Consider the following 8,754-nt stretch of genomic DNA (forward strand, 5'->3'; position numbering starts at 1 on the left):
GAACTGTACTAAAAGCTTGGAGAAATGTCCTTTAGGAAGAATGATTGGGTGTTTTGACTCATAACTCAAGTCAGAAAACTGAAGTCTACCCTTTATCATCAATAAATGGATACAGTTTTCTTAATTTAGAATTTTTAGGAATCAACCTTTGATCAGACAAAGCTTGGATTTCACTGGGGAAAGCTTCTCTTTGCACTACATAAATCAACCTTGCTTTAGCCTTATCTAATTCTTCAGTAGTAAAACCACCAGTATTCACAGCAACCCCTGAACCTTTTGCTTTACAATTGCTCATAAACCTTTGAACATACCCAACAATTCTTATTGACTTATTAAGATTATTGTATTTTTCAACATCAAACATGGGAGTTCCAGTCTGGACACTTAAGCATACTAGATGGTCTTCAGATTCATAATTTACAGTCTCATTAACAATAATGGAGTTATCAACGTCCTGAATACTAAATGTAGGATCCGACAGATTACAAGGACCACTAAACCAAAGGTTATTTCCAATAAGCTTATCCGCTAATAACCCTCTAGTCATCAAGTCAGCGGGATTATTTGATCCACTACAGTGATGCCAGTGACTGGGAGGTGTCAAGTGCTAAATTTCTCTAACTCTGTTGTTAACAAACACATCCCTTGTCACTGAATCACTCTTTATCCATCCTAAAGTTATAGTGGAATCTGTCCAACATACAATCCCAGGTTTGATCTTAAAATCCAGAGCCCTTTCGACAAATCTTACCAATCTAGCACACAATAAGGCTCCCATTAATTCCAGGGCGGAGACGTCTCCTGAGAGCTGGTTATCTTCCTCCAGAGGGATAGCCGCCCTGATAGCTTCAATCATGGGAGCGGCTAGGGCTGAAGGTACCGCCGCTGAGGAGGAGCCTGGAAAAAGACGGGAGGCCATGTCACCATCAAGGAGATAAGGGCAGCCGGTGGGGGCGTTTCTTCCAAACCCTGACACCCAGGGCCGGAGGCTGGATTTGGCGGCCCGGAGAGCATCCTCATCAGCCTGGAAGTGGTAAAATACATTAGAACTAAGGAAAAAATTAACGTATTTCCAAATATAAAACAGTTAGATACATCTCAAAATTTGATAATAGAACACTGAATTGAAATTCAATATTATAATCATAGAAGAAACAGTAGAAAGAGAAATCTTACATCATCATTAAGCAAGACCGTTGAGAGATCGTAGCACAAGGTGCAAGCCTCCGGGAACCAGACCATGTAGGGGGCCTGGCCCGGTTCACAGATGAAGGAGATCGCACAGTGGGCGTGGGATCGGCAGACATCGTGGCCTATCGGATCCGTAAAGGAGGCGGAGCAACCCTTGACGGCACAACGGACTTTCTGTAACAAAAAGGTTAAATAAATTAAGACGCTCCCGGAGACTCTAAAATAACATGAAAATTATAGAGAGTTAGGGAGGAATATGGTATGCATGTAAGGTTCGTACTAAAAAAAGGGCCGGAGCCCCATTGTAATTACTAAACTGGTGAGATTTAAACTACTCCGTAGTGCACCGGAGCAAAAAGTATATATGTGCTGGAGCCTCTGGGTAATTACAGCTAACATGTAGGCTAGTGCGTGCAAGAGCGCCGGAACGAGCCGGAGATCTTGGGTAAGGTCCCTTTTCACCGGGCGTCACAGGTATCTCCCCAGAAATAGATTTTTCCTTTGTCAAAATCCATTTTCCATTGAACATCACTGCATTATTAAGTTCATTATTTGCATAAAAAAAACTATCAGAAAACAATGGAATACTGTATGGGACTTTGAAATTTATAACTCAATTTTGTTTCAAAACATTTCTGGTGCATCCCGCTAAACGTTTTCCATGTTCTATCATCGTCTCTAATAATTCCCCTTACGTTATGTGAGACCAAAAAACCTACTGTGAATGCTCTATGTGACATCACTGTCGAGTTGACCTAACACCACTTCAATTTTACCCTTTTAAGTGTCAAAAATACCATATATACTGGACATCCTTTCTAAAAACTATATCTACATGAGTTATTCTAAATTGTAAATTAGGGTTTTCATATGTATTTCAACATAAAAAAGGCAACCCCTTACAATGCCCTACCTTTGGATATCAGTAACAGGAGACCTCAGGGGGAAACTAGTCTCAGGGTAAAGATGAATTTGTCCTTTATGGATACTGATAAAAAAGTTAAGATTTAGGGCACTATATAGTAGGTCAGGTTCACCGTGCCTGGTCAAAAACTCCGCAGGATCCGAGCTGGGAGATACTAATATGCAAATAGTTTAAGATTAAGGAATGTTACATTATCTAATTCACAGTGCTCCGAGTTAAGTTAGGTTAGGTAGGGAGGGCATCCAACACCAGATCAGATGAGGTAGGCACATTCCGTCAGGTCAAATTAGAGGTCTTTTGTAGAAGAGCGGTCCCATTTGGCAAGGGGGCTGTTAACCTTTAAAGGGGGCAAATCTGGTACACTACTGTTTGAAAGGTTATATAGTTCTTGAATTAGAACATTCATTAACAATGTTGCTGTTGGTGATGGTTATTTGACCTTCATTGAAGTTATCGTCAATCACCGATATGACCCACTTTTATTGTCTCTACTTTGGAAAACAAATCTTTAACACACTGCCAACTATACTGTATGTATAAATGGCTTTTGTTGCTCATCTTAAAAGTCAAAAACACTACTAGGACCACTTTCCATCATAAGCTCCAAAATTAAGATACATCTCTGTATTTCACAATTAGATTCATGGGGGCCTTGATCGAGCACCGCATGATACCTTATGTTAAAGTTGAGGTTACGATACATATTCCCATATATTTTATTTATTTGTTTTGGTTAATTACTGTAGTGTATACAAAATACCATACTGTACTTAGATACATGCCATGTATTTAGGTAACAAGATGGTAGGGTTGTGAGTCAACCTGCCGTAGACACTGACCACTTATGAGATGTGCTGTCCCACCTTTGCTAATCAAGCTGTACTGTAGTGATATTACAGTACATACATTACAGTAATACTGTACTGTCTTTATTGCACTATCGGTGGGTATTGTTACATAAAAACAAGGGTTTTCTTGTTACTTATATGTAGGGTGTCGTGGCGAAGACTTGGGCGTTGAGTCGTCTCGCCTTGTAGTAAAGCCGCTAAGGCATTGAGTCATCTTGCTATGTAGGAAAGCTCCTTAAGCGTCGAGTCATCTTGCCTTGAAGAAAAGCCACACAGGCATTGAGTCGTTGTGCCTTGTAGCAAAGACTATTAGGCGTTACATCATCTTGCCTTGTAGAATAACCGCCTAGGCGTTGACTTGTTTTGCCCTACAGAAAAGCCGCTTAGCGTTAAGTTGCCTTGCCTTATAGAAGCCGCTTAGGCGTCAAGTTTTCTTGCCTTGTAATAAAGCTGCTTAGGCGTTGAGTTGTCTTGTCTTCTAGGAAAGCCTCTTAGGCGTTGAGTTATCTTGCCGTGTGATGAAGCCGCTTAGGCGTTGAGTCGTCTTGCCAAGTTGGAAAGCCACTTAGGCGTCGAGTCGTCTTGCCTTGTAGGAAAGCCGCATAGGCGTTGAATCATTGGGCCTTGTAGGAAAGACGCTTAGGCATTGAGTCATCTTGCCTTGTAGGAATGCTGCTTAGGCGTTGATTTGTCTTGCCTTGTAGGAAAGCCACGTAGGTGTTGAGTCGTTGTGCTTTGTAGGAAAGCCACTTAAACGTTGAGTTGTCTTGTCATGTAGGAAAGCAGTATAAGCATCAAGTCATTGAGACTTGTAGGAAAGCCGCTTAGGAGTTAAGTCATCTTGCTTTGTAGGAATGCCGCTTAGGCATCGAGTTGTCTTGCCTTGTACGAATTGAGTCATCTTTCCTTAACAGTAAAGTAGTGTCCATGCATTGTAATAAACAAATTGATATGAACTAAAATACCATGATAGAAACCATGTGAAAACAATGTATTACAGTTACTTCACGGTGTTAGTCGACCGAGCATAGACAGTGGTCAGCTATTTTAGCGGTTTACGTGTAGAATCATCCTGGAGCTAAATATTACGTGATTTTTCGCTCTTCGCAAAGGTCTATGTTACCAAAGCCCCAACAATGAAAGAGGACTGACTATACGTGAATAATTGGTGTTAGTTCCGCATACCATACACTGGAGCCTTTGTATAACAATGGACAGGAAACCCCTGCTTGCAGAGAACACCACCTAGCCATGTCAGAGCCTTTGTAATTTATGGGGACAGCCCTTGGACCGGCCGAAAATCGAGTAAAAAATAGTCCAAAATCGACTCTTTTTCACCGGGAATAATCACGGAATGAAATAATGTTAAAGTCACTAGTTTTGTAAATGCTTGTCCCAACAACTACAGTACATACTAGGACCACTCTGGTCATGGATGTCGGAAACGTGCGAGAAAAATGGACAACTAACCCAAAATTCCCCTCCTAACCTGGCCTACAAGCCATATCCTTACCTTCCTCGTGACCTAGCCGGGGGGCTAACGCCCCCTGCGACCCCCCAACCACTGTCGCTAACATACGAATCCCACAAACCCAACCTAACCGAACCTAGTAGTTCCCAGGTCACTACCCCTACTCGGGGGCAAGCCCCCGGACACACTTCGTAAGTCTCTCTCCTACACAAAAAAAAAGGTATGGGCAGCACCCAAAATTATATCTTAACCACATTGTCATAGTAAAAGAGTTACTCAGGCTTACCTTAACCGTTTTACCCCCACCAAAAGGTTAAATTTTGAGCACATTTTGCTATATATTTTTTTTAAATTGCTCTAACAGCCTTAATTTTTGTCATAGAGAGGTCAGGTTGGTCTCATTCTTTTGGAAAATGCCTGAAGTTTCTCATAAAGTTATCAAAAACATGTAAATAACAGTGTTTTGCAAGAATGTACCGGTACGACCTTTGGGGGCGAAAGGGTTAATATTCGATGTCGCTAAAACCAAAATCCTCGGGTTCTTGCGCCACCAATCTTACACTTCTCACATGGACCCCTAAAATCACCTAAGAGCCCTTTTCGAAATAAATAATGAAAAAATTTGGGGCAACTCGAGTAAAGTCCCGTAGGTTTAAATACCTTATTTTCTTCAACGAATCAATTTGATCAATATGAGTGATAAACTCAACAACATCGCTCAAAGAGTAACTATGCGCAACACGTCTATCCATTACGGCGGTTAGAGTTGGAAAGGGTCGACTCCAGGTCAATCTCGGGTCGTGTGGGGGGGGGGTATTAAAAATTTGAAATCATGCGGCCAACGAAAGGGTTAGTTCAGTTGGTTTGTTTGACACTGGCTTTATTTACCAAAATATCTTTAACTAGATGTTGGCTAACCTAACCTTTGGTTGTATATATAACAAATTAGTATTCGACATAATTTCAGGACGTGTCACAATGAAATAACAATCTCAATAAGAGGTTAAAAATTACATTGTTGGAATTAGCGAAAACATAAGTCCTAACATTGATAACTGTTCAAGCTTGCGCCACCAGCTGATAGCCAATCAGCCCGCCGCCCAACGGGTGTTATTATAGTCAGGCAGGAAACAATGCTTGGAGGAAATTTTACGACCGATTAACTTGGCCGTGGCTTCAGCGGACGACGCATTGTAACGACCTTTCCCTAACCTAAGTGAGTAGTGGAATAAAGCAAGGCTGTACTGGCTCTACAACATTATTCAAATGAATTACTTATCAGATTATAAAACAAGTAGAAAAGGAAGGTAATGGTTTTAAAAATGATATTATAAAGCTAGTGTTATTATATTTTGCTGATGATGTCCTAGTGCTTGCTGAGAATATAGAGGATGCTGAATTGAACATAAGGAAAGTGATAGATATAGGAAAGCAGTGTGGTTTAGACAAAAGTAGCGTACTTATATATAATATGTAGGAGAAACCAGATAATATAGAGGGAATAAGAGTAGTAAGCAATATTAAATACCTAGGTATCAAGGTAGATGATAGTAGGAATATGTTCAAAACACAGAAAAGTGAAATGATAGTTAAGGCGCAAAAGGTAGCTAATCTTACATAGAAAAAAGTTGTAATAAGATAATGATAGGGAAAGCATACTGGAAAAGTGTAGCACTACCTTCTATATTTTATGGAACAAATGTAATTAACTTAACTTAAGGGAAACGGAAATAGAAAAGTTGCAAAGAATAGAGAATGGAGTGTATAGAAGGATGTTAGGGGGCGTAAAGAATACAGCAATTGTAGCCTTGAGAGGGGATTTAGGAGCATCTGCTATGAAAACAAGGGTAATAGATGGAAAGCTGAGGTACCTTAATAGCATTTATAAGGGAGAAAAGGACTTACTATCAGCAATAGCCAATGATATGGAAGAAAAAGAGAGGAAGTGGTGGATGCATGTGAAGAAGTATGCTGAGGAATGTGGGTTGGCGAGGATAGAAGTCAAGAGATGTACGAAAGAGGACATAAAGAAGAGAACAAAAGAATGGGACACAAGCAAATGGAAGAGTGAAATGAGTGCAAGGAGAGAGTCTAATTTTGTATAAAAACTGGAAAAGTGAAATCAAGGAGGAGGAAGTGTATGACAACACATTTTCGTCAATTTTATTATTCAGAGCAAGGACAAACTCACTGGGCTTGAATATAAAAAACAGACACCAAGATGGAAATATAAACTGTGTATTCTGTGATGTAGAAGAAAATGCTAACCACTTCATGTTATATTGTCCACAGTTTAGTGATTTAAGAATAAAAAGCAACTGAGCTCCAACAACCATACGAAGAAGATAGTGCACAAACAGTTGGAAAATTCCTTTTTTGTGAAGAAAAATATTGAAAATAAGAAAAGAGTACTACAACAAATGCGGATGAAAAGAGAAAAACTAGTGAAAATAAGGAACACACAAAACTAAAAGACACAGAGGCGCCGTTGAAAAGGCAAAGCCTCAACCTGAATCTGATCTGATCTTAAACAGAGTGGTTTGTATTTCAGTTATGGAACAAATGATATATATAACAAACGACATTATATTGGGTTTGTGACCTGGGAACTTCTAGGTTAGGTTAGGTGGGTTTGTTAGGTTCTGTACCCTTTTTGTACCTTTTTATATATTGTGTGAAGGGTATACAGAAACATTCTTTAAAATACACATGATAATATTATCGTAGCATTGCTAATGTTAGCAATGCCACCATAACGTTGGTAACGCTGTGTATCATTGATAACGTTGCTAATGTTATCGTTCGCAGTACATACGTGAGTGAAGTGACACGGAATTTTAACAAGTCATTACATCTAAACATTTTAACAAAATATATATAATAAAAGACATTATATTTAAACATTTGAACAGAAAATATGTTTTCCTGTAGTAAATAACGTGATTTGACCAAAATTGACCTTCATTTCATCCGTAATAACAGCAACCAGTTCGGCTACTTAAAGTTAGTCGAATTGGTTGTTCTGTTGGTTTGCGGTTGAAATTCGGTCAAATCACGTTATTTACTACAGGAAAACATATATTTTCTGTTCGAAATGAGAATCTGTAATACAGTAAAACTTTACCAAAACTTTATTGAATTATTTTATACTTTTACCAGAAGACCAAGTGATTACATTGATGTTCATTCGGGAGATCAATCTAACCGTATAGACGTTCGATTAAATACGGGAGTAGGGATTTATAGCACGAAATACATGGGTACATACGTCCTAGGACATGGGAAATTTAATTAAAGTAAGATTTCCGTACCGCAAATGCACGTAAAGGCTTTGTCCGTCCTTCTACAAAGGCTTAAGCTTCCTTATTTCTTATAAAATATATTCTAATGGGGGAAATATTGTTTATAATGATCTAAAATAGTACTTACATAAGATATTATATACGTAATAATAAGAATTTATCGTTAAATTACGACTGGCTTAACCAGTATTTTCCTCTCAATGCTTCCGATGGACAATTTAAACTAGCGTCTTTAGACACTTTTCACTCATATTTACCATTTATATTCAACAAGTTATTCTCCCAGATTGCTCACAGTTATCCTGCTGATATATAAGATATGAAATAACGTTAAAAATATTAATAATTTACCTTAAAACAAGACAAATTGATGACCACCAGACACAAAGTCACTATTTGTTTACAATTGTAAACACAAGGCCAGCGTCAGGGTTGCCAGTTTGGCCTTTTTTCCGGCCAAAAAAAACTCAAATTTGACCTTTTGTATTTAAATAGGTTGGCCTTTAGTAATATGAAAAATGCCGAGCCTTAAATACTATATTTTTGACCTTTTTCTATTAATGGGTTGACCTTTTAAAGCCTCTGTTGATTAGAAATTGACCTTTTCTCATTTAGAAAACCTGGCAACCCTGGCCAGCGTTACCAGATTATTCCCACTGGATTATCGTACATAAACCTTAAAATTATCGTTTTTTAAACCAAAATTATCGTACACAATTTGAACAAGATTATTAAGGAGTAACATATATAGCTTATTTCAAGGTATTTTAGTATAATTGCTTAATCAAACACACACACATACATTGCATATACCCAAGGTATGTATCGTACATCGTACCGGACCCCAAATAATCGTACATGTACGATAATTATCGTACGTATGGCAACCCTGCAGGATTTTGGATTTTCTAAATAAAGAAACTTTTTATTTTCTAAAATTAAACTGTAATTACACTGTAATATACAAAATTGATGGTGTATGCATATATAAATAATATATGTGAGATATATTAGAAT

General features: G+C 38.4%; 1 long non-coding RNA gene across 2 annotated transcripts in view; it reads right to left on the reverse strand.

The window, feature by feature from the left end:
• The window catches only part of LOC137660154 (uncharacterized), a 43,732-nt gene extending 35,583 nt beyond the window's left edge, over positions 1-8,149 (reverse strand). Inside the window, exons 1-3 of one of the 2 annotated variants that reach the window (XR_011047639.1) lie at positions 8,089-8,149; positions 1,177-1,365; positions 752-1,024 (exon numbers count right to left, since the gene is read on the reverse strand). This is a non-coding gene — a long non-coding RNA (uncharacterized lncRNA). Of the gene's footprint in view, positions 1-751; positions 1,025-1,176; positions 1,366-1,581; positions 1,695-8,088 lie in introns of those variants that run through there. The other variant, XR_011047640.1, reaches the window with a different exon arrangement.
• Between the last annotated feature and the right edge of the window lie 605 nt (positions 8,150-8,754).

This window comes from Palaemon carinicauda, chromosome 20, assembly GCF_036898095.1.
Source record: "Palaemon carinicauda isolate YSFRI2023 chromosome 20, ASM3689809v2, whole genome shotgun sequence".
NCBI lineage: Eukaryota > Metazoa > Arthropoda > Malacostraca > Decapoda > Palaemonidae > Palaemon > Palaemon carinicauda.